The following is a 27263-nucleotide window of genomic DNA, read 5'->3' on the forward strand; positions in this document are numbered from 1 at the left end:
TCTCTCTTAATTGATACCTCTATATATTGATTGAGAAAACTTTCCTGACCACATTTGACAAACTCCAAGCCATCTAGCCATGACAAACTTATGTTTCTTGCAGCTGTCTGCATCCTCACTACAGATTTTATGCTCCAACTCTCATTGACTACTGGGTAATATTTCAAGGTTAAGACCAAAATTGATATTGAATTTATATCAAAAAGAATTTGTAAAAACCATCATGTGTAATGGATTTGATATGATTATATTATATTTTGTGTTTTGATATGAATTTGGAAAATTTAAATAAAATATTCCAAAAAAAGAGTAGAGACGACATGTTGCTACTCAACACTTAGAATATTGTGTTCGGTTCTCGTCACCTCATTATTAGAAGGATATGGAAGTAATGGAGACCATGTAGAGGAGATTTGCCAGGCTGTTACTCGGTTTGGAAAATAAGTCTTAGGCAAGGCTATCAGAGTTGGGACTTTTTTCTTTGGAGCCTATGAAGATGAGAGGAGACTTTATAGAGGCTTACAAGATTATGAGAGACATAGAGAGGCATAGAGCTAGCATCTGTTTCCCAGGGCAGGAATAGCAAACTCCAGAGGACATGAATACAAAGTGAAGGGAGGGAAGTTTAGGGGAGACATTAGGGGTAAGTTTTTTTATGGAGAGAGTTGTGGGTGCCTGGAATGCCTTGCCAGTGATGGTGGTGGAGGATGAAACATTGGGGGCATTTAAGAGACTCTTAGACTGGCACATGAATGAAAGAAAAATAAAGGGTTTTGGGGTAGGGAGGGTTTAGTACTTTTTTAAGGAATACATGGGTCGGCACAACATTAAGGGCCAAAGGGCCTGAACTGTGCTTAGTGTTTTATGACTTTCGTGCATTCCACTACAATCACTGCATCTACAGACTTTCCTGTTTAAGTACAAGATGCATGTCCTCTTTCAATTGCTTCCACCAGTATCACTTTTTCCTGTAAAATAAATGAAAAGTGAGAATTCTTCAATAGTTGAATTCCTATGTTGCACTATGAATCCTGAAAAATATCATAGAAGCTGTGGCACATTTAATGGAGCAAGTTGGTTGCAGAGCATGATTCCCTTGTTTCTTTGTCATGTTTATTTCTCATGACTTCTAAATCACCCTCTGCATGGTAAATTTCCGCCTATGGTGAAAGCTAGTGTTTGAGGCTTTTGTTCCTAAATCTGATAGATGGTAACAGTCTCTTGCTCTGTGCTCACAGCCAGAAAGGCGGTCTATTATACCAGGACTGAGTATCTAAGAAAACTTAATTCCCAGGGCAATGGATAAAGGATTTGTATGAGGGCTGAAGTTAGTTATTTCACAGCAAGTGTTTGGAGGAAATGGAAAAGTTGTTATACATTTAAAACAACTTTTGACTCATCCATGTTGCAATTTCAATAATATAATTATCATTGAGCTTAACTGCTGTGATTCCTATGCTTATCCTACACTCTTCCAAGCAGTCCTCATCTCATTGAACAGATCTTATTATTGTTAAATTCTTTATAACATAATTTATCGTCCTTACTTAATTTAAATTTGAATGGCCATTTATTTTCAACTGGAGTACAATTCCTGGAAGTTAATTTTACACTATAACAAAATGAGTTTCTCTTTGTGATTTAATTCTTATATTTAAGGCACCTTGTTCTAGACCCTTTAACTATAAGACTAGTTTTTAATCTGGCCTCCTCTCACAGTTAACAAGTACATTCATTCTTTTAAAAATGCCCTTCATTTTCTGATCTTGTGAAGGACTGATATTTAAATATATTTCTCTTCTGAATCCTTTCTCTGGTAAAGGTAAGTTCAAAAGTCCTAAAACATGACTAGAACATTCAAAAGGAGGCTTGCATTTATTGCCTGTCACGTTCATTACAGAATGTCCCCAATAAAATATAATCACTGTTGCAAAGTGGCAAAGCTTTTGGGCAGTTTACCCCAAAACAGCAGTAGTAAAGTAGGTAATTCATTTTACTAATGTTTATTGAATGGTAAATATCGGCCAGATAACAACTCATTTAAATAATGCCAAGATCAGAATCAGAATTTATTGTCATTAACGTGTCACAAAATTTGTTGATTTGCGGCAGCATTACATATGCAATTACATTTTAAAATAAATTAGTGCAAAAAGAGGAGAAAGTGAGGTTGTATCTGATGACGGAGGGGAAGAAGCTATTTTTGTGCCACTGAGTGCTCGTCTTCAGGCTCCTGTAGCTTCTTCCTGATGGTAGCAGTATGAAGAGGGCATGGCCTGGGTGGTAAGAGTCCTTAAAGATAGAGGCTGCTTTCTTAAGACACCACCGCTTGTTGATGTCCTTGATAGAGTAAAGACTGATGCCCATGATAGAGCTGGCTAAATTTAAAACTCTTTGTAGTCTTTTCCTGTCCTGTGTGTTGGCACCTCCATACCAGACAGTGATGCAATTGGTCAGAATACTCTCCACGATACTACACCTGTAGAAATCTACAAGAATCTTTGGAGACATACCAAATCTCCTCAAACTCTTCATGAACTATAGCTGGTGTTGAGCCTTCTTCATGATTGCATTCCTATAGAGGCCCCAGGACAGATCTTCAGAGATGTTGATACCCAGGAATTTGAAGTTCTTGACCCTTTCCACCACTGACCTCTTGATGAGGACTTTTTTGTGTTCTCCTGATTTCCCCTTCTTGAATTCTGTGGTGATACGAATATGTAGCTGCCAATAGATAGGTGGCCCGTCTCCCACTGGTGACTCACTCCCCTGGTGACCCTGGAATAAAGGTCGACCTCCCTCTCCCTTCCCTCAGTCGAGCACTTGGAATCGGGCCAGCTACAAGTCTAAAGTATAATAAAGCCTATCGTTCCTCACTCTACAGCTTTGGAGTTATTGATAGAGCCTATCAAAGTCCACAATCTGTTCTAATGTTGAGAGCAAGATTGTTGTTGCACTACTCAACTAGCTGATCTATCTTACTCCTGTACGCTTCCTCATTGTTGTTTGTGATTCGGCCGACGACCATCGTATCATTGACATATTTGTAGGTGGCATTTCAATTGTGCCACACAGTCAAAGATGAAGAGTGAGCAGAGCTTATTTTCAGTAACCAAAGTAAATGGACTTTGCACATCCAATAATAGAATCCCAGTTTAGATTCTTGTTTCTGGTTCTGCAGTTGAAGCTGAACCTTACAACTCAGAGAAGAACACTATCATTTGAGCCAAACCGAACATAATGTTAGGAATTTATTCTATTGTTGGAACTATGGTATTGTGTAACAGGGATATCCTTTACCTTTCCGTTCATAGTATTTAATTCTGGCACTCATGGTAGGAAAATGTTCTGTTTTGAGCTTTCAGTGCAACTATTAGATGGTTTGATGTTGCCTGGTGGTAACATGGCGGCATAAATTTTTCCAGCAGTTGGATTTCAAAGTAAATTCACTATGAGAATCTTAAATTCATAGAGCATTTACTTTAGAATATTACAGTGTTCATTTTTGGTTTTTTGACTGACTGTCACATTGGGAAGAGTATCAGGCTTGGTGGGTTCACAGAGAGACAAGTCTGGATACAAGTGTTACAATCACACGTAACTAATTAACACACGGGAGACTGATGGGGGAGAACGTTAAACAGTACTCGATTACTATTTCACTTAAGCAATGATATAGACATTCACCTCAGACCTGGGTTGGACTCTGACAATAGTGAACCGAAACCTGATATGCTCACACACTTGAGTACACACACGACAAACAGGGACTCTTACACACACCCTGTTCCCTCACCAGCGGGGGTGCGGCTCTCTCCAAGTATTGATCTATTGAAATACTGTGGCTCAGCTTCAGTGTAGTGCACACCTTACCTGTGACACTTCCAGCGATGTCCATAGTAGTAACGGCATGGAGCAATGTCCTGGGCTTGGACCATAAGGCAGAGAGAAAGAATGTGCTATGCATTGGTGTTATATATAGTACTAATCTGTGCTTCTAGCCAATAATAACCCTAGGTGATTTAAATTAACCAAGGGCAAAGTATGCACTAATGGGTGGCCTAAGTCCAGTCTTGATTGACAGGTCATGTGACTTCTGAATGAGTTTCAGACAGGGAGGACACATGACCACCCGCAATATATGCATTCTAGACAGGTAGGGAGGCCATCTTTCCTCCACACACAGCATTCCACCCCTCAAAAGTCGCATCACTCTGCAATCACAATGAAGACCTTCAATAGCTCTATATGTATATCACAACTATAAAAAAAAGAACATAAAGGTGTGTTTAAAAAAATACCAAATCAAGCAGATCAGTATATGCACAAGTGCCTTCCATATCCTGGACAAAGCACATAATGAAATTCAATGACAATCCTTCACCAGCTCCCCTCTGACCAAACAGGGTTGCTGTATTTCTGATGGAGCAGGGTGCTCCCCAGTGTCAGATGAGTGAGTAGAAAATACATTTTTCTGGGCATTGACATGCGTGGCTGGTTTCTTTGACTTGGCTGGCAAATGTGAGCATCCTTACCACCAATGTCTACGAGCAGACAGTGCAAGGTTATCCATCAGGTGCCAGAGCCCTCTCTTGGCTTGCACATCTTGTGCCTTGGTCTTGCTCCCTAAGCATAGCACCCTGTTGGCTGTCACCATGCGATCCCATGGTTAGACTAGGGCAGGCCGGCAGATGTATATCTAGGGTGTACCCGAGATGCCCTATTTTCCTGCGCTGTTGTCTGACACCAGAATGGCATTCCTGCTCGTGTTCTCTTTAAATGGGTGCCACAAATACCTGTGTTGGATCCCTATAATGATAGCCAGGAGGAGTTGGGACTGAAAGTTAGCCAATTTGTGATTTTAAATAAAAGCTCCTGAAGCCCCTACCCTATAAGGAATTTGTTTCTGTTAATGGGAGGGCTGGGGTGACATTGTCAAGTCAAACAAAATCTATACAATTCTAGTGTTTGATCTGTGACACTCAACTTGAATCAGTAAACTGTAACTCCAATTCCCTGAGTTAAAGACATTATTACCGCAGCTCAGGGTGATTAAAAATGGGAAAAACAAAAGAACCATTACAAAATCTTCACCCAGATTGCACATCATAACAGATGTGATTGAATGACCAACGTAAGGCAACAGCCCTTTCCTGTCTTACTGAGCCTTCTTTGCTGATTGCTGGAACAGTGATGGGATTGTGGCAGTCGGTTGAGATTAGTGTTTTAGTCGAGAAGAGGAACATCTTGTAGTGTAATCTCTTGTGGGAGTGGTGGAGGATTGTTTGGGAGAGCTTTCAAGATGGATTAGTCAGGGATCACCTCTGATGGGTGAGGACCAGGAAAGAGGTCGAGGTTGCAGTGGGCAGCACATGGGAAAATCCACCTCCAAGGGGCTTCCCCTGCAATGCTCTCTCCAGAGAACGTACATGTCTCCATAAGTCATCAGCATGGTGATGTCACAAAACTTTGCCTCAGCCCTGAAAACTTGAGTGGGAGCTCTCCACTCTGTGCATTCCGATCCCTCCAGTAATGGCTTCCCAGACCGCCTTTCTGGTTGCCATTCCACAAGGGGCAAGACAATCCCTCTAAGGTTGGGGCATGTGGTGGCAACCCAATAGCCCACCAAGACATCAGTCACCTTCGCGCTCCTTGGGAGATGGTGCTCACGGGTACTCCCATAGACTACCGATGTCCCAATGCCAATTGGGTGCCACTGCATCCGGCCATGTTGGCCCCATTCTAGGAGGGCAGGGAGCCTGGCCTGGACCACAGTCACCACCAGTTACCATAGGGTTGTGCCATCATTGACCCCTTTTGGCAGCACCCGGAAGGCATTGCCAATTGTCTATTGGTCAGACAGACAGTCCAGGTTGCTTACTTTCTGATGAGAGAGAAGGGAATTGGGAGCCCTTCGCCCAATTAGCTCCTGAGCAGTGTAATCCCGGGACTTCATTATCCCACTGTGACCACATACATGCTCACCTGAGGTCCCCCCATTTTCTTTTGGAAGGTGCCCTTGTGGCAGACCTGCAACTGCGTGGTCACTCCTCAGGCTTGTAAAGGCTCAGGCCTTTACAAAGGAGAAGGATGCGTTTTGTGGGACTTGGTTTCCTCATAGTCATATCCATCCATCCACACATACCCATACCCCAACCACGGATCAATCCCATCCCCTTGCTGGACAATAGTTCGGACTTCCCTGGGTCAAGCTGTTAGCCAGACCAGCAAGCTGCTTGCAGCTGCTGTGTTTCAAGCAGCTTGGAAGCTACCTCCATGATTTCTAGGTAAGTCACTTGCCCTTGGACAATCTGCACTGCCTCTTTCAGTGCTCAGCAGTGGTGCTGCAGGGATTCTATCTCCTATCTTTCTGGACTCCCTGATTACTGGTGTCTTAGAAGGGATATCAGTAACCATAGGCCTCCCACAACTCTCCCTGGGTTTGGGAAACCTCAATAACTCCAGATGGGAGATCATGTGATGCCTACCAACTGACAATCATCGGTCCACCCAGGCATTTTATAATCCGACCCCAGGAGCTCTTCCTTATCTGTGTGTTGCCTCTTGGTGCTCCCAATGAAGGGCAGGTACATAATCACACATCCACCCGACAGGACATGCATATACACTCACTCACTTGTTAATACGATCTCCCACATGGTTAAGACTCTATGTGTGTCCAGGTGAAACTCTAAACATTGCTACAGTGCTAGTTGTCATGTTTGGAAGTGCATCAGGTTCGGTGGGCTCACAGAGAGGAGTCTGGACACAAGTGTTACAGTCACACATAACTTTAATTAACACATGGGAGACAAACGGAGAATTTTAAACGGTACTTGATTACTATTTCACTTAAGCAACAACATAGACATTCACTTTGGACGTAGATTGGACTCTGGCAATAGTGAACCTATGCTTTACACACTCACACTTTTCAGTACACACACTACAAACAAGGACTCTTACACTTGGTTCCTTATACCAATGAGGATGCGGCTCTCTGCAAGTATTGATCTATTGCAGTACTATGGCTCAGCTTCGGTATAGTGCACACCCTACCCGCAATACTTCCAGCAATCTTCACAGTGGAGCAATGTCCTGGCCTTGGATTACAAGGTAGAGAGAAAAAATGTGCTCTGCGTGGGTGTTATATACAGTGCTAATCTGTGGTTCTAGCCAATAATGACCCTATGTGATTTAAATTAGCCATCGGCAAGGTATGCACAAATGAGTGGCTGGAGTCCAACCTTGATTGACAGGTGGTGACTTCTGAATAAGTTTCAGACAGGGAGGACACGTGATGACCTGCAGTATACACAATCCAGACAGGCAGGGAGGATTTGTTTCCTCCACATACAACACTGGCCTAATTCTTTAAGTCAGCCATTCTCCACCTTTTTTTGGATATGGGCCCCTTAGGACTCTATTCAAAGTCTATGGGCCCCCTTCCCTGTGAACCAATAAAGTTTAGTTGGTTTGCCCACCCCCTATATGAATTAGATTTCATATAAATACAATAAAATCCCTAGTATCCAGCACCTATGGGGATTGGTAGATGATAGAGCTTTCCAGTTGCTTGATACTCGTACGATGCCTAACTAATACACCTGAATTAAGAATAAATAGTTTAAAAGACAAAAGTACTATACTGTACTTACACTGAACAAACTTTCCTTGCAATGAAGCCTCCGAAAGACATTATAGATAATAAATTCCCACCACCACCCCCCCCCCCCCCCCCCCACCCAACCAAGTTTACAGATAAGCCTTAGCAGGGATAAGAGTCACTCCAATGGTTAGGGGTTTCAACCAGCTCAGTTTATTCAAACACAACCTTATTCAAATAGCCGCCATGAGCAAGCAACCAAGACACTCCGCTGGCTGAATATTTGCTCCCATCTTCACCAAAGATTTACTTGTTACTTCAGAGAACATTTATTTTTACTATTTAAAATTTTTATTCATATTTATTCATTCCATTTATATATTAATCTGTTTATTTATTTATTTATTTATTCTCATTTATTTCTGCCAATTGCGATTACTTGAACTCCAGATAACATTTTACTGTACATTTCAAAAGAAGAAATGCAAATGCACAAGGTCTCCAGGATCCTCTCTGACTCTTGTTAAATCCTTAGATCTAGCAAATTTATCAAATCACTTTCCTTTCATAAAAATATGTTGACTTATAAGAGATTTGAGAAGGACTTAAGGAACAACGTTTTCACTCAGAAGATGGTCTCTATTTGGAGTGAGCTGCCAGGGGAAACTATGGAAGTAGATGCAATTTTGTTGCTCAGAAGATATTTCGATAGAAATATAAATTGGAAGGGCAAATGCAGGCAAATGGAACTAACCCACAATGCTATCTTGGTTGAGTTGGGCCAAAGACTCTATGTGTGCTATGATTTTGTTCGGATTGCATTTAGCTTCTCTAAGTGTCAAGATAGTTCCAGTTTTGTGTATTGCGCTCGACCAAAGCATTTGCAGACTTTCTTGTTTAACTCTAGTTATTTCTTCCTTGATTTGAGAGTCCAGTATTTTGCCAGCAAGTTTGTAACTACAATATAGACGTTTAAATGTTCAATTTTGTAGACCACTTTTAAAGTTAAATTTATTGCGTCGGCTACTACATGGATACTACTTTTAAGGGGCTGACATTCACACAGGAATCCAAAATACCATATCAGTAGCAAAAGTCCAAATGATCTCAAAATGAATAAAGAACAAAAACACAATGAATGAAAGTAATAATAGAGTCTGCACATCAAATTACACGACATTCCGTGGGAGAGGTCGAGTCCGCAGGAAGTATCTGCGTCGCTGGAGGCATTGGGAGTTCTGATCGGAGGACAGCCAGTCCGAGTCATGAGTCCATGTTTGAGGTGTCTGGAGCTCTGATGGTTGGATGGCTGGGGCTGAGGTGAGAGACTAGGATTGACTTTTACGTGAGATATATGGAAAATTCCGGATTTTTGGCCAAAAAGAGGCGATCAACTTTTATACAAGTATATATAGTAATTTTTTTGAATGAGAGATTTATATCATTAGTTTGCGAATCCGCTGGTACACAGAGTGGTACAATCTGGAGGAAATTGATCAAAGTATGCGGTTAATGTAGGGTTAGTTAAATGGGTTGATGCAAACTTGGTGAGGCAAAGCGTCTGTTTCTTTGCTGAATCTTTCAATGATTTTGGAATATCTTCAACTATTGCTGCAATTACATAAAAACATGGATGCAGGCCATTGGGTCCTAGTGGCTTTTCTGCCCTTTCATCCCAGACATATTATCAATCTTTTGTCCCTTGTGATTCAGATTCAGATTTCAGATTTATTGTCAGAGTACATACGACCCTGAAATTCTTTTTCCTGTGGGTGAGGCAGAATTACCTCTATTGGCAATGCAAAACATACACATCAAAACAAATAAATAAATGTAAACAAACTGTTGATATTTTTTCTCCCTCTCTCTGTATTGCACAAAGTGCAAAAGTAAGAGTCCTTAAATAAGTCCCTGATTTATTTGATTTATAAGTCCATGAGTTTCATGTTGAGGAGTCTGATCCTGGAGGGGTAGCAGCTGTTCCGGACCCAGGTAGTGCGAGTCTTGTGGCACCTACACTTCTTTCCTGATGGTAGCAGTGAGAACGGAGAATGTGCTGGGTAGTGTGGATCTTTGATGATCACTGCTGCTCACCGATGACATTGTTTCCTGTAGATGTTGTCGATGGTGGGGTGGGTTTTTGCCTGTAATGTCCTGGGCTGTGTCCACTACCTTTTACAATGCTTTACGCTCAGGGCTATTGGTGTACCCATACTGGACCGTGATTCAGCTAGTCAGCACACTTTCCACCACACATCTATAGAAATTTGCCAGGGTTTCTGATGCCATGCCAAATCTCCACAACATTTGTGTATTGTCCCAGAAAGATCCTGGAACTTTTAATTCGCACACCCTCATTGTATTCATCTCATTCATTGTGACAAGTTTTACTTAGCCATTTCAAACAAACCTACCAACCAACTTGAGAATAGTACCTTCCTCTGTCATGAAGACAAGATGCTCAATATTTAAATGATCTATCCTTGTTTTCAAGTTTCACCTCTACCTTCACTTGAGCTATCCTCTATTACATATCTTTTGTGATTTATTTTCTGAGGGAAATAGAGATCCAAATTAAAAGATATAGTTAATCCTCTGGTAACATGAATTCAAGCAACCAGCAGCTCACTCAGAGCTTCTGTGTGGATTTTTTCTTTTGCTCACTGCACAGCACACTGACCACTGTGGTGACCCTGATGGTCCAAGATGGCATTTTGGACCACATGATGAATGGCATGAGCACATAGACACAGTCTTGCTGAAGCTGCCAAACCTTTAGACCTCACAGTTGCTAGTCTGGTTCGAATAGTCTGAGGCCCAGTTTCAGGTCAGGCAGATCACCACAGACTCCAAAGTTTGTTCGACCAGGAGAATGCGTGATGAATCATCAACCTTTTACATCAGCTGCCAGCTGCCGACAAGTTTGAGGCAAGTAAGGTGCTCCTTTACCGCATTTCCATCTTTCCTGCTGTGAACAAGTGGCATGGGTGCTCCATGTGGAATACCTGGGCATCTGCACGTTGTCTGACCTTATGAATGATATACTCGCATTAATGGACAGCCACAGGTTCTGCTTACTGTTCAAGCAGATATTTCTCGAACAGATACCGGAAGACAAGCACCTATTCCTCGCGGACGATAACTTCAGCGACCCATGCAGGTTGGCAACCCATGCAGATGTTCTGTGGCCAAGCAATATGGTGGGGCTTCCATTGACCTAGTTGCTGCGTCACACCCAGTGACTTGTCTCTCTTCCACTCCACAGAGGAGGCCAGTGACTCAGAGTGGTGATGTTTCTACCATCAGAAATGGAGTTCTGGAATCCGCCGCTGCTCTCCACTTTGCTTCTATCTGGGAAACTCCAGGTCCGGATGTTGCTGATGGCTATGAGGTCGGTTGCTGAGACAGCCTCCTTTATCTTTGGGACCAGCGCTCAGTATGGCATTTCCTCATGGACACGGGCAAAGGACAGCGTCTTGCTCCCTTGAACCGAGACACCTGCACTGGGAAGTTGGGACCATCTTTCACCGGTGCCAACAATAGTAATAGTACGGGGTGTGGACCATCCCGCTCGAGTTCAGTTCCTGCCATTTTACCTGAACCTTCACTTTGGTTGACAAGTCTCAGCCTCTACTGGGCACAGACGTCCTTTGAACCCACTGCCTCCTCATGGACCTGAAAGGGTGCCATCAGGTCAATTCCAGGACTTTCCAGACCTTTGTCCTTCGAGCGGCCAAGTTCCTGGCCCTCCCACCTTGACTCAATAACCTTAGCAAGCAATGGGTTTGCCAGAATCATGGCAGGATCACCAGCCATTATAACGCTATAGTTCTCCACCAAGGTGCCAAAACATGCCATCCAGCACCACATCCCCATGCAGAGACCACCGCTACACGCTTGAGCATGTGGGCTTCCTCCCGACAAGCTGCAGTTCGCGAGGAAGAATTCAGGAAGATGGAGGAGATGGGAATCATTCAGCACTCGAACAGCCCATGGACCATATAACCATATAACCACTTATAGCACAGAACAGGCCAGTTCGGCCCTACTTGTCCATGCCGTAACAATCCCCACCCTGCTAGTCCCACTGACCAGCACCCGGTCCATACCCCTCCAGTCCTCTCCTATCCATGTAACTATCCAGTCTTTCCTTAAATGTAACCAATGATCCCGCTTCGACCACGTCTGTCGGAAGCTTATTCCACATCCCTACCACCCTTTGCATAAAGAAATTTCCCCTCATGTTCCCCTTATAATTTTTCCCCTTCAATCTTAAACCATGCCCTCTAGTTTGAATCTCCCCCACTCTTAATTGAAAAAGCCTATCCACATTTACTCTGTCTGTCCCTTTTACAATCTTAAACACCTCTATCAAGTCCCCTCTCAATCTTCTACGCTCCTGAGAAAAAAGCCCCAGTCTGCACAACCTTTCCATGTAACTCAAACCTTGAAATCCTGTCAACATTCTCGTGAACCTTCTCTGCACTCTCTCTATTTTGTGTATATCTTTCCTATAATTTGGTGACCAAAACTGTACACAGTACTCCAAATTTGGCCTCACCAATGTCTTGTACAATTTCATCCTAACCTCCCTACTCTTGAATTCAATACTCCGATTTATGAAGGCCAACATTCCAAATGCCTTCTTCACCACACCTTCCTGAGTATCAGCCTTGAGGGTACTATTTACCACAACTCCTAAATCCCTTTGTTGCTCTGCACATCTCAATAGCCTACCATTTAATGCGTATGACCTATTTAGATTTGCCTTTCCAAAATGTAACACCTCACACTTATCTGTATTAAATTCCATCAGCCATTTCTCAGCCCACACCTCCAGCCTTCCTAAATCACCTTTTAATCTACGGTAATCTTCCTCACTGTCCACAACACCACCAATCTTTGTGTCATCCGCAAACCTGCTTATCCAATTCTCCACCCCGCTTCCAGATCGTTAATATATATAACAAACAATAGTGGACCGCGGACCGATCCCTGAGGAACTCCACTAGTCACCGGCCTCCAATTGGACAAACAATTTTCTACCACTACTCTCTGACACCTCCCATCCAACCATTGCTGAATCCATTTCACTACCTCCTCATTTATACCTAATGCCTCCACCTTTTTTCCTAACCTCTCCTCTACACATGGTGCCAGAGTCTTCTGGGGGATGGAGACCTTGTGAGGACTACCGTCAGCTCAATGACGCCATGACAGCCGACCGGTACCCGGTTCCCTATAACCAGGACTTCACAGCCAATCTACATGGAGTGAGGATCATCTCAAAAACTGATCTGGTACCACCAGATCCCTATGCACTCCATGATGTTCCCAAGGCAGCTCCCATCACTCCGTTTAGCCTTTTCAAATTCCTCCACATGCCATTTGGCCTCAAAAACGCAACACAGACTTTCCAGGGACACACGAACTCGGTGGGGTGCAGCCTGGATTTCATTTTCATCTACTTAGACAACATCCTAATTTCCAGTCGTTCATGACTGGAGCACCTAACACATCTGCAGCTGCTCTGCCAGCAACTGAGCGACTATGGCCTAGCCATCCACTCAGCAAAATGACAGTTTGGCCTGACGGCCATTGATTTCCTTGGGCACTGCATTGATCGACATGGGGCAGTCCCTCTTCCATCAAAGATTGAGGCCATTTATAAGTTTGCCAACCCATCTACGGTCCAAGGTTTGCAGGAGTTTATTGAGTTTATTGGGATGGTCAACTTCTACCATTGGTTCCTGCCGTCATCTGCCAGATCAAGTGACCTCTTTTCAAGCTGCTGTCTGGTCAGACCAAAGAACTCAGCTGGGATGCGGAGTCTATAGTCGCTTTTGACCAGGCCAAAGACGCTTTGACCAATGTCACCCTTTTAGTGCATCCGCGCATTGAAATACCAACCACCCTCACAGTTGACACATTCAACACGGTCGGTGGTGGCATCCTGGAGGAGCTGATTGATGGACATTGGAGACCACTCGCTTTCTTCAGCAGACACCTGTGACCCCCAGAGCAAAAGTATAGTGCGTTCAACAGGGAGTTGCTGGCCCTCTATCTCACCATACACCATTTCCACTATTTCCTCGAAGGACGGGATTTCACTGATCACAAGCCCTCTCACTTTTGCCTTTGCCAGAGTCGCACCTGTGATCGGTAAGGTAGCAGCTGTGGCCAACCCATCCATCTGGGCGACAACTGTTCGCAGACAGATTCATGTAGCATGGCCTGTGGAAACAGGTCGTCCACTATGCTGGAACTTGCCTGCACTGTCAGACATCCAAGGTGCAGAGGCACATGAAAGCCCCTCTTCAGTCCTTCCCACTGACACACAGACGGTTTGATCACATCCGAGTAAATGTTTATAGGCTTTTTCAATTAAGAAAGGGGGAGATTCAAACTAGAGGACATGGTTTAAGATTGAAGGGGGAAAATTATAAGGGGAACATGAGGGGAAATTTCTTTACGCAGAGGGTGGTGGGGATGTGGAATGAGCTTCCGGCAGACGTGGTCGAGGCGGGATCATTGGTTACATTTAAGGAAAGACTGGATCGTTACATGGATAGGAGGGGACTAGAGGGGTATGGACCGGGTGCTGGTCAGTGGGACAAGGAGGGTGGGGATTTGCTACGGCATGGACTAGTAGGGCCGAACTGGCCTGTTCTGTGCTGTAAGTGGTTATATGGTTATATGGGCTGCTGCCGGTTTCTAGAGGTGCCATGTACCTGTTCACCTAGGTTCACTAGATGGCTGGAAGCTATCCCACTCTCAAGACATTTCCACAACATCCTGCACCAGGGGCCTCATCGCCAACTGGATAGCCCATTTCAGCCTTCCTTCCATTATCACGTTGGACAGGAGGGCACAGTTCACGTCCACCCTATGGGCAGCGCTGGCACAGCTGGGGAGCCAGTTACATCACATTACGGCCTACCACCCACAGTCTAATGGCCTAGTGAAAAGGTTCCATCGGCATTTGAAGACAGTCCTCATGGTGTGGCTCTGATTCCCAGATTGGGTGGACGATCTGCCTTGGGTGCTCCTTGGCATCCGCATAGCACCAAAGGAGGATTTGGCCATGTCCTCTGCTGAGCTCATCCATGGGGCCCCATTGACTGTCCTAGGCAAGTTAGGACCAGCGGCTCGCAGCTAGGAAGAAACACCTACGGCGCTGCTAATGTGACTTCGCGAGAAGGTGGGCACCCTGGCTCCTGTCCCAACCTCACACCATGGTCCAAAACCATCCTACATCCTGAAAGATCTCAAAGACTGCGAGTATGTCTTCATAAGCAGAGATGTGCACTGGATGTCCCTTCAGCACCCATATGAGCGCCCATACAAGGTGTTGTGACACAATAGGACTATATGCCTTTTGGACATTGGGGTTAGGCAGGAAATGTTCAAAGTCAACCGCCTCAAAGCAGCACACCTTGACCTCAACCAACTAGTAACTTCCAGCCCACGGCAGAGAGGTCGTCCTCCCATACGTATGAACTGTTTACGAACTGTGGGCTCTGCACCTCCAAATATCGATTCTGGGGTGGTGTCATGTAGCTGGCTGCACTGACCCGTAAGTGAACCGGGTCGCAGAGGTGCAGGCTCGCACTGGGCTGATGTCGCAATGGTCTCTCTAGGGAGACCGCAAAGGATTGTGGGGGTCGTGCTGATACTCAAGAGAGTTCCAGTAAAGTCAATTAGTTGGTTCAGCTCACTCACAGCTTCCGTGTGGGTTTTCTTTCACTCGCTGCGCAACACACCAACTACAATGTATTAGTTAGGCATTGAAAGAGCAAATATCATGCAACTGGAAAATGCACTTATCCAGCATCTTCTCAGCCCCATAGTTGCCAGATACCAGAGGTTTTTGTTGTTTTCAATTTTTCACTTCATATCTATTACTGTTGATAAAATTCTCAATCTGCATTCTATTTTTAAAAAAAATTTTCACACTATGAACCATACCGACCAAAATACACACAAACATTTCCCTCTTGATAGACACAGTGTCATTTTCTCCCCTTTTCCCCCTCCCTTCCCTCCCTCCTTCACTCCCCCTCCCCACCCAGTCAACGTTCAACCTATGTGATACATTAAACAATGTCATCACACAATGAAAATAAACAAGAAATTTGTGTCTTCTACTTTTACATACTGGATCAGTTCATTTAGTCTTCTTCTCCTTCTGTCATTTTAGGCGGTGGAGGTTTGGGCATGTGAGAAAGTGGAAAAGTTTTGGGAAGATCTAAATCAGGTATTAAATAAATCACAAAAAGCAACACACCAAAAAATCCAGAAATCTTTCTTATATGTAATATAAGAAGTAAAGAACTTGGACTCGATTTGGATGGAGCACAAAAAAGATTTATTATGATAGCCTTAGCTGTAGCAAAAAAATTTATGTCAACCTGGAAATTAGAAGATAGCTTGAGAATACATAGAAATGAATAAATGTATTCCATTGGAAAAAATAACATATAATTTAAGAAATAACATCACAGTATTCTAACAAATTTGGGAACCGTACATGGAACACAACAGAGAAATCTGCATTCTATTGATGTTGTCAGAGAGTGGTAACTTTGAGTTGATCTTTTATTGTATAGCTTTTTTTGTACACTTTGTACAGTAGAGTCTTGTTGATCACATGCTGCATTGAATGGACTTGTTTGCATTTTGGGTAACATGTTTATCAGAATTTGTGGGATTTGGCTGGACAAGAATTTAAAGCACAGTAGCTGCCAGAGAAAATGATGGCAGCAGTCAAAAAGCATTGCATCTGTAATGCTACCGATGAATTCGCAAGATCAAGATAAAGCTGATGAATAGGATCCTCTGTTTTTTTTGCCAGGTAATGACGTGAAAAATGTCCTTTGTATCACAAATATGATTGTGTCTTCAGATTTATACTGTAATGGAGATGCTTTTCAACTGAATGGATTGTGCCATACAAAACATTTTTAGGTCAAGAGAAATACAAAATTGCAGATGCTAGAATCTTGAGCAAAGGATTGCTGGAAAAACTCAACAAGCTAGACATGGATATTGTTTGACCTGCCGAATTCCTCCAGCAATTCTTTGTTTGCTTTTAGATTTAGTTTAAGTTTAATCAAATAATTCCATGTATGGAGTAAAGCATGAAAGTCTGCAGACACTGATGGAAGTAAAAACACAATGGAAGAGAAACTCAGCAGGTCAAATAGTATATATAGCAAAGATAAAGATACATAACCAATGTTTCATCAAGGTATGAGCAAAATATATGCAATTGCCTGAACAAAATGGTGGAGGGGAGAGGGGCAGGAGGAGCGCGGTCCCACAGGCAGGAGATAATAGGTAGATAAAGGAGAGAGGGCATACCAGTAAACAAGGGAAAGCTCTGTGAATGGAAAGGGAAGGGGCTGGAGAGCTGTAAGAAAGAAAATGGAAGGACAGGAAAGAAAGGGAGAACAGGGAGTAGGCGAGCAGAAACTGTTGCCCCGAGCACCTTCACTTTGAGCAGATCAGTGACAGGGATCTCCCAGTGGCCAACCATTTCAATTCTGCACTCCACTCCCAAGGTGACATGTCTGTCCATGGCTTCATGTACTGTCAAACCAAGACCCTCACCTGTAACTTGGAGGAGCAGTTCCTTGTTTTCCATCTGGGCACTCTCCAACCAGATGACATTAACATCGACTTCTCCGGTTTCTGCTAGCCTACTTACTCCCTGTTCTCCCTCTCTTTTGTCTTTCCTCCAGGTCTCCACCCTCCATTCACAGAGGTTGCCCCCTCTCCTCTTTTGCTGGTGTACCCTCCCTCCCTTATGCACCTATTATCTCTTGTCTGTCGGACTGTACTCCTCCCCCTGCCCCTTCCCCCTCCCCACCATTTTGTTGGGGCACCTACCCACATTTTGCTCATACCTTGCTGAATGGCTCAAGGCCAAATATTGGTTTTGTATCTTTCTCTTTTTGGTATATGAAGTCCACTGTTTGACGTGCTGAGTTCTCCAGCATTGTGTTTTTAATTCCATGTCTGGTTGCTTCATTGGAAATTGTTTGTTTCAAAAAAGCAAAATTCAAAGTCATGGCAAATGGCAAAATTGATTTGATGTATTTATATGTTTAATCTGAAATCTTAAAATTGCCAGCTCATGTCATGTTGAGTGCCAACGTTTTATTGCTCAGTAATTACCAGTAAATCCTTTGTATGAATCTGTACTTGTGTTATGTCCCAGATGAAGAAATATTTTTTATCGGTTGCTCTGTCACATGAGTACACTGCATTTAATATTCAGTATGTGGGTGGGGTGTAAACATGCCTAGCTTGTACTTTTTTCAATTAATCTTTGTTACGATTTGAAATTCCATTGTTTTAGAGACGTTATGTATTTAAATAGTTTTTCTTAGTTTCACAAGATTGCTCTCCTTTTTAATTCAAATTTTCTTCTTTATTAATAGATAATTTTTATTCTGAAAGTATAATACCTCGGTAGTGGGTGGTATAAAAATGGGCAATGAGTTAGCATATAGGTGGGAAATTAGAAATTTGGCTAACAACAACCTTGCACTCAATGTCACCAAACCCAAGCTGATTGTGGACTTTAGGAGGGGAAAACCAGAGATGTATAATCCAATAATTATTGGGGGATAAGAGATGGAGAAGGTAAGCAAATTTAAATTCCTGGGAGTCACTATCTCGGAGGACTTTTACTGGACCCAACACATGAATGTCATTATGAAGTAAGTACGTCACCACCTCTACTTTCTCAGGTGTTTGTGGAGGTTTGGTATGATATCAAAAACTTCTACAGATGTGTAGTGGAAAATATTCTAACTGGTTGCAGCTCTGGTGTGGGGACCCCAATACTTCTGAGTGGAAAACTTTGCAAAAGATACTAGACACAGCCCGCAGATCACAGGCAAAAGTCTCTCCACCATTGAGAAAATCTATATGGAATGTTGCTGCTGGAGAGCACCATCAAACTCCTAAACAACAAATTCAATCAGAGACTAATTTAAAGATCCTTACTTTGCACATTGTTTATTATTGAATATTTATTTTCTGTATTGCAGAGTTATTTGTTTGCATTTATTTCTTTAACTTTTCTCTCTTTTGTATACAAATGTTTTCTTAACAGTTTTTTTGCACTACTAATAAGTTGAAATTCTGCTTGGCCCACAGGAAAAAGAATCTCAGGGTTGTATGTGATGTCATGTATGTACTCTGACAATACATTTGAACTTGGAATACTTGTATTTTCAATTTCTAGTTTTCAAAAAGTGAATGGCCTCATCGGTGTGGTCTTTAAAATTTGCTTAGCGCAGTTTGAAGGAGTCTATATGCTTTTTACGACCACTTTTATAAGACCATCAGACGTAGGAGCATAATTTGGCCATTCAGACCATGGAGTCTGCTCTGCCATTCAAATCATGGCTGATATATTTTTCCTCTCGTCCCCATTTTCCTGCCTTCTTCCTTTAAGCTGTGATACTCTTACCAATCAAGAACTTATCTTCTTCTGCCTTTTTTATCCAGTGATTTAGCAGTCTGGGGAAACAAATTCCATAGATTCATCAGCCTCTGACAAAATTCTCCTCATCTTTGTTTTGAAGGGACATTCTTTTATTCTGAGGCCGTGCACTCTGGCTCGTGGCTTTTTCAGTATTGAATTCCATATACACTCTCCATTCCATTACAGTTTGCCTACCGTCCAAACCGGTCCACAGATGATGCAATAGTTTTGACTTTTCACTTCCTCCTGACCCACCTGGAGAATGATACCTCATAAGCCAGGTTGTTGTCCATTGACTTCAGCTCAGTGTTCAACATGATCGCTCAGAGGCTGGTAGATAAACTTTCCTTGCTGGGATGCAACACCCTGCCCTGCAACTGGATTATGGACTTTTTGACTAAAAGACCACTGAGTCTGGGTTGGCGACAAAAATCTGAAGTCCCATCAATCTGGACCACCTCTGGGCTGTTGGCTCAGTCTGTTACTATTCACTCTGCTTACTCACTGCATTACCAGATTCATTTCAAACGGAATCATCAAGTTTGTGGATGAGTCGGCTTACATAGAGGAGGTTGGGTGGCTCATAAAATGGTGCAACTTGGACAAGACAAAGGAGATGATCTTTGCAATATGTATGCCCTCTCTTTTGCTTTTATGCTGTCTGACTTTCCTTGACAGCTGTGGTTACCTCACCCTTTAGAATTCCACCTCTTCTTTGGGATAAAATTACTCCCAGAACCTTTTGTCATTGCTGATCTATTGTCATCCCTGCTCGGGACCTCTTCCAATCATCTTTGGCCATCTCCAATCTCATGTCTCTGTTGTTATATTTACTCAACTTTAATACTGATACATCTGATTTTAGCTTCTTCCTCTGAAAATGCAGAGTGAATTCTCTCATACTGTGATCACTGCATCCTAAGGGTTCTTTTATCTTAAGATCCCTAATCAAATCTGGTTCATTGCACAGCACCCAATCCTGAATTGCCTTTTCCACAGTGGGATCAACTGCAACCTGCTCTAAAAAAGCCATTTCCAATGAACTTACTAACCTTGTACATTGTAGAGGGTGGAGGAAACCGGACCACCCAGAGAAAACCTATGCAGGAATGAAATACAAACGTCTGGAGATGCTGTGAATGTTGTAAAAACACAGAAATGCTGGAAGATCTCAGGAGGTCTCCCTGCATCTATAGGAGGTAAACATAATCAATGTTTTTATCCTGATCCCTTTGAAGATTCTGGGAAATCTCCATCTGTGGCCATGAGCTATGAATTATTGTGACTCAAAACCATAACACATTTTCTATAAATTGTGAGGTGTTGGAGTTTTTTTCCAGTTGTCAGTGATGATCCAAACTTTTCATTTTGGAGCATTGCTCTGCATTATGTGCATTCCTTGAATTGGCCATAGTTCTTTTAACTTCGACAGATCATGAGGCATTTCAGTCAGCTAATTTTGAATGTCCAGCCACATTGGCATTGCCTGTCATTTGGTTTTGTCAAGAACTTATGATGTTTTGATTCCAAGTCATTCCAAGAAAGTATTAGTTTTGAGCTCCTGTTTAGAGTATATGATGCAGTTGTTGCAGTCACAGGTTTTCACAAAATCTGGGTCACTTTGGGTTCAGGGTTCGCAGTTTGTTTGTCAATTTGTTCTGTATTAAGATTCAGAGATCTTGTGAGCTTTTCAATAATGATAGAGTTGCAGTGGTTTTCTTTGGCTTGGCTTCGCGGATGAAGATTTATGGAGGGGGTAAAAAGTCCACGTCAGCTGCAGGCTCGTTTGTGGCTGACAAGTCCGATGCGGGACAGGCAGACACGGTTGCAGCGGTTGCAGGGGAAAATTGGTTGGTTGGGGTTGGGTGTTTGGTTTTTCCTCCTTTGCCTTTTGTCAGTGAGGTGGGCTCTGCGGTCTTCTTCAAAGGAGGTTGCCGCCCGCCAAACTGTGAGGCGCCAAGATGCACGGTTTGAGGCGTTATCAGCCCACTGGCGGTGGTCAATGTGGCAGGCACCAAGAGATTTCTTTAGGCAGTCCTTGTACCTTTTCTTTGGTGCACCTCTGTCACGGTGGCCAGTGGAGAGCTCGCCATAGCCGCTGAGTTTCTTGAGAATTAAACTCTGTGAGACAATTTCTCTTTCATTAAAAGAGGATTTGTGCAGCTGTCATTTTTCATTTCTGCATAAAAGAGTGTTAAAAATCTGTGATTCTTAAAGAACTTTGATTAAAACTTAACAAGAAGATGGCAGCAGATACAAAGGGTTCAAGTTCATTGTTACAGGGACGTGGTGAGATGGCGTAGAGACTAGACGTGTAATCCCTGTTCTCTCTGGTCAGACTTTTAAGTACCCGTTTTTTAACCCTTTATTTTTAATTTTAAAATTTTAATTTTTAGTTTGATATTTTGGTCAGCCATTATGGCTGCTAATGTAAAAAAAAATTAAGTCTCAGTTACAAAAGAAAATACAGTTTCGAAATGTAGAAGAATTGGGGCCTAAACAACTTGAAGCAGCCTTGGACTCGATTTCAGCGATCTCCAAGTCTCAACAATCACCAGTGGGACAAAAGTTAAAGTAACAGCCACTCACCAATCTCAAGATGGCGCTGGTTCGACCCGTTTTGCGGAGGAAGGAGCGCGCTTCCGAGAAGTTGGGCACGAGCCTGGAGGCTTATTGCAAAGAATAACCCCGTTGGAAGAGATGGGAGCGCGGAGAAAGAGGACTGTGATGCTAGACACGCAGTCTATAGCAACTGTGGACGTGAGTAGCGCTGCTAATTATGGAGGATTCCGTAATTTTATTAAAAAATGGTCTGTGGGGGGAGGTCAGCAACGATCCCCTGAGGAAGTCGGGGGGTCGTTGTTGGGTGTCCAAACCCGCAGCAAAACGACTAGAATGCTGCCTTTTGAAGAACAACAAGAAGAGGACTTACCTTACTCTACCACTGTACAGGAAATGGAAGAAGAGCTGGAAGAAAGTGAGTTACAAATTACGGAACCGGATTCTGCATTTCAAATTGCATCTCAGCCTGTTGATGTTTGAAGGTATTGCTTCTTATTTGGATATCATTACTGGTCAATTGAACCAGCTGGTTGAAATGAATACTGATATGAGCTCAGACCTAAATGTGGTTAAGGCAGAAGCTAAAGAAAATTGGGAAAACTTTAAAAAATTTGTAGCTTCCTTTTCTGAATGTAGACAACAGGTACAATCCAATACAGAAACAATAAAAAAGGTGGAAATATCAGTTAAAGATTTATGAGCCCAAGAAAGAGAATTAACAAAAAAAATAGGCTATTTGGAAAATCAAAGCAGAAGAAATAATGTGAAAATTGTGGGTTTGCCAGAAGGTCAAGATCCTGTCAAATTTTTAAAAAAATTGGATTCCCCAGATGTTAGGGGAAGAGTCTTTTCCTGATGGATTGGTATTGGAAAGAGCACATAGAGCTTTAAGAAGAACACCCTTACCAGGTCAACCCCCAAGAGCTGTGATAGTTCATTGTTTGAACTGTTTGGATAGAGAGATAATCCTTCGATTTGCAGTTCAAAATGGAAGACAAAGACAAACCCCAATGATAATCCAGAATAGTAAAGTTTTCTTCTACCCGGATTTGAGTCAAGATGTCATCAGATGCCGACGTGAATTTAATCCAGTTAAAGATGTTTTATGGCGTCTTGGCGCCTCACAGTTTGGCGGGCAGCAACCTCCTTTGAAGAAGACCGCAGAGCCCACCTCACTGACAAAAGGCAAAGGAGGAAAAACCCAACACCCAACCCCAACCAACCAATTTTCCCTTGCAACCGCTGCAATCGTGTCTGCCTGTCCCGCATCGGACTTGTCAGCCACAAACGAGCCTGCAGCTGACGTGGACTTTTTACCCCCTCCATAAATCTTCGTCCGCGAAGCCAAGCCAAAGAAAAAGAAGAAAGATGGCGTAAAGGTTACAAATTTGCTTTTCGTTACCCTGCTGTATTGAAAATGTTTTATGGAAACTCTCAGTCTCAATTCTTTGAGAGTGAGCATGAAGCAATGGTTTTTGCTAATTCGCTACCAGATGTCAGAGGACAAAGAAGAAGTCCACCACTATCTCCTAAAAGAAAACTTGACGGTCTTGGAAATGGGAAAAATGGCAGAAGTGGAAAGAATGGGAATGGAAAGAATTCATCTACTCTTGAAATGAGTTCACCATCTGGACTGGAATCTTATGGCTGAATTTTTTTGTAATATGCTAATATTTTTGATTGGCTGGCTGGGGAGGAGGGGATTGCACTAATTTCTTTGTTAGTCATCAGTCACTAGTGGGTAATCCACACCCAGTTTTTTTAGGGAGTTACTACCTTTTGGTGGGTTTTTTGGGTTTTTTTGTTGTTTCTTTTTCTTATTAACGAATATTATTTTTATTTGAAGGGCCTATATATTTTAATTTGGGGGTCCTATATACAATTTTTTTTCTTTGTTGTTATTAATTTTGAGATTATTTTTGGTATTTAGTAATTGTATTAGATATGTCAAATTTGAAATTTGCTACTTTTAATGTTCAGGGATTAAACAACCCGATCAAGCGTAAAGAGTTTTGGCATATATCAAAAAGATGAAAATTGATATTGCTTTTTTACAGGAGACACATTTGAATGAAAAAGTATGAAATTGAAGAGGGACTGTGTTGGACATGTTTTTTTTCTTCATTTAACTCTAAAGCTAATAGAGTAGCAATTTTGATACATAAAAATTTACCTTTTGAATTACAATCAATGGAAATGAATGCATGACGTATTTTTAAACTGAATTGTAAGATTTTTAATGAATTTTGGACTTTACTCAACACTTATGCACTGAATGTGGATGATGAAGCATTCATTTCGGATGCATTTTTGCTTCTGGGACAAGCTAATGAAAATGTTCTGGTTGGAGGAGATTTTAATTGTGTTTTGGAACCTTTATTAGATAAATTTCCAAAAAATGTTAAAAAAATCTAAAATGGCAATTCAAATTTGAGCTTTGATGAAATATTTTAATTTAGTGGATATTTGGCGATGTCTCAACCCAACAGAGAAGGATTTCTCTTTTTATTCATTTAGACATGAATCTTTTTCTAGAATTGATTTTTTTTAGTATCGGCACATTTACAGGGGAAAATATTGCAAGCAGAATATAAAAGTAGGGTAATTTCAGGTCATTCCTTTTGTATTTTACTTTTTATGAGAGTTCTGAAAAAATTTGTGCAGCTTCTTGTTGGAGATTCAATAAAAAAGTGGAATTTATTGAATTTTTTAAAAAACAAATCAATCTCTTCTTGGAAGAAAATGTTCAGAGTAAATTTACATTGTGGGTTGCTATGAAAGCTTACTTGAGAGGCCAAATAATTAGTTTTACCTCTAAGGTTAAAAAGAATTATTTGACTGAGAGCCTCGAATTAGAGAAACAGATTGCTGAATTAGAAAAGGAATTTTAGAGAGACGTGACAGAAAATCAAAAAATAGAGTTGTCTAGATTGAAATTGAAATACAATACGTTGCAATCTTATCAATTTGAATGCTTGATTAATAGATCTAAACAACGGTATTATGAATGGGGTGAGAAACCACATAAGGTACTTGCATGGCAGTTAAAGAAAGAACAGGTATCAAGGGTTATTAATGCAGTTAGACGAAATTCGACTGTTACTTACAAACCTCGTGAGATAAATGATGAGTTTTACTCATTTTATAAGAAATTATATACTTCCGAGGAAAAACAGGAGCGTGGATCGATTGACTTTTTATCGATGTTAAAATTACCGGTATTAGAAGAAGAAGATATATTGGAGCTGGAGGCTCCTTTTACTGATTTAGAAATTAAATTGGCTATGTTGGAAATGCCGAATGGAAAATCGCCTGGTGATGACAGGTTTTCGGTTGAATTTTATAAGGTATTTTATGATGATTTATCTACGGTGTTTGGAGATGTGATACGACAGATTAATGAACATTATGATTTACCTGAATCATGCTCTAGTGTAATTCCTAAGAAGGATAGAGATCCGTTGAAGGTGTTTTCATACAGAACAATTTCTTTGTTAAATGTAGATTATAAAATAATAGCGAATCGATTGGCTAAATTTTTACCTAAGTTGATACATGTTGATCAAACAGGTTTCATAAAGAATAGATATGCTTCAGATAATATTCTTAGAGTGATTAGTTTGATTAATAAATATCAACAGTGCCCTGACCATCCAATGGTGATATTTCTCGATGCAGAAAAGACTTTTGATAGAGTTGAGTGGAACTTTTTATTTAAAGTTTTAGAGAAATTTAAGTTTGGTCCTTCTTTTATTGGTTGGATTAAAGCTTTATATAATAAACCAATAGCCAGGGTATTGACAAATGTTCAGATTTTGGAACCTTTTAAATTAACTCGTTCAACTCGTCAAGGTTGTCCTTTGTCTCCAGCTTTGTTTGCATTAGTAATTGAGCCTTTAGCACAGCTAATACGACAAAATACACAGATACAAGGTATGAGAGCTTTAGATGAGGAGTATAAAATTAATCTGTTTGCTGACGATGTACTGGTGTATTTAACAAATCCAGCTCAGTCACTTTTACACTTGAAGGAGTGTTTAACACAATATGGATCTTTGTCTGGATATAAAGTTAATTTGGAAAAAAGTGAAATTTTACCGATAGGTGAAGGAGATTATTCAGTTTATAAGATTATTATTAATTTGAAGTGGACCGATCGAATTAAATATTTGGGTATAAATGTGGATGTTGATTATCAATCTTTATACAAATTAAATTATGTACCGTTAATGAAAAAGATCAAAACTGATTTGATTGTGGAAGGATCTTCCTATAAATTTAATTGGAAGAATAAATACAATTAAAATAAATATCTTTCCACGTATACAATATTTGTTTCAGTCAATTCCGTGTTAACTTAATAAGATTTTTTTTTCCGAGATTTAAATTTTTTTCCGAGAGTTGCTTTGAATAAGTTAACTTGGAAATATGTATTAGGAGGATTACGTTTACCACATTTTGAAAATTATTATGAGGCAGTTCAATTTAAATTTATTAGTTCTTTAATGGATTTGGAATGGCCCCCTAGTTGGGCCAAAATTGAGATGGCGAATATTTTTGAATTTGAAATACATCCATTTTTGTTTCGGTGGAATTTAAATTTATTACAACAATATAATGTGCCTATACTAAAACATTTAATGAAGTTATGGATGAGAAAAAATAGGACATAGGTTCTAAGAGTCAATTATTGACTTTAACACCGTTATATAATAATCAACTTATTCTTTTTTCAATGCATAATCAATGTTTATTACATTGGAAATCTAAAGGTATAAAAAATCTGGGGGATTGTTTTAAAGAAGGTAAATTTTTATCCTTTAATCAAATGAAGGAAGATTTTGGTATTAATGAGAATTCTTTATTCATTTATTATCAACTTCGATCTTTAGTAAAACAAATATTTGGTAGAGATATGACTTTACCTAAATTGACTAAATTTGAATCTTTTCGTGTGATTGTACCAAAGAATATTTCATTGATATACCAAATACTACAAGAGAGTATGGAAAAAAAAGGGATGGGATAGATCTAAGATTAAATGGGAAATGGATATTAATTTTATTTTTTCTGAGGGTGACTGGTTAGGTATTTGTTATGATCATGTTACTAGATTGATAAATGGTTAATTACAATTTTTTTACATCAATTGTATTTAACACCTGAAAAGTTAAAAAAAATATGGTTTTAGTGAATCAGACTTTTGTTTTAGATGTGGTAATTCGGTTGGAACTTTTTTTCATGCTGTTTGGTTATGTGTACATATACAATCTTTTTGGAAAGCAATTCAATTGTTTTTGGAACATTTGTATAAGATTAAAATACTTTTAGATCCGACAGTATTTTTGTTGGGTAAATTGAAGCCTTTGAAAGATTTGGGATTAGATAAATTTCAGATTGCTTTTGTATATTTAGCTTTATCTGTAGCAAAAAAATGTTTAGCAAGTACATGGAAAAATACTAATGTGATTGATATTAATAGATGGCATAATGAGATGAAAACTTGTTTGGTAATGGAAAAAATTATGTATGTTTTACATGATAATTATTCTTTTTCTTAATAAGTGGTTTTTATATTCAGAATATTTACATTTA

At 40.9% G+C, this 27263-nt stretch overlaps 1 protein-coding gene across 14 annotated transcripts in view; it reads left to right on the top strand.

Annotated features, from left to right (window-relative positions):
• mpp7a (MAGUK p55 scaffold protein 7a) overlaps positions 1–27263 on the top strand; it is a 584207-nt gene that overhangs the window by 108220 nt on the left and 448724 nt on the right. The window lies entirely within an intron of this gene.

The sequence above is a fragment of the Narcine bancroftii genome, chromosome 1 (assembly GCF_036971445.1).
Source record: "Narcine bancroftii isolate sNarBan1 chromosome 1, sNarBan1.hap1, whole genome shotgun sequence".
Taxonomy (NCBI): Eukaryota; Metazoa; Chordata; class Chondrichthyes; order Torpediniformes; family Narcinidae; genus Narcine; species Narcine bancroftii.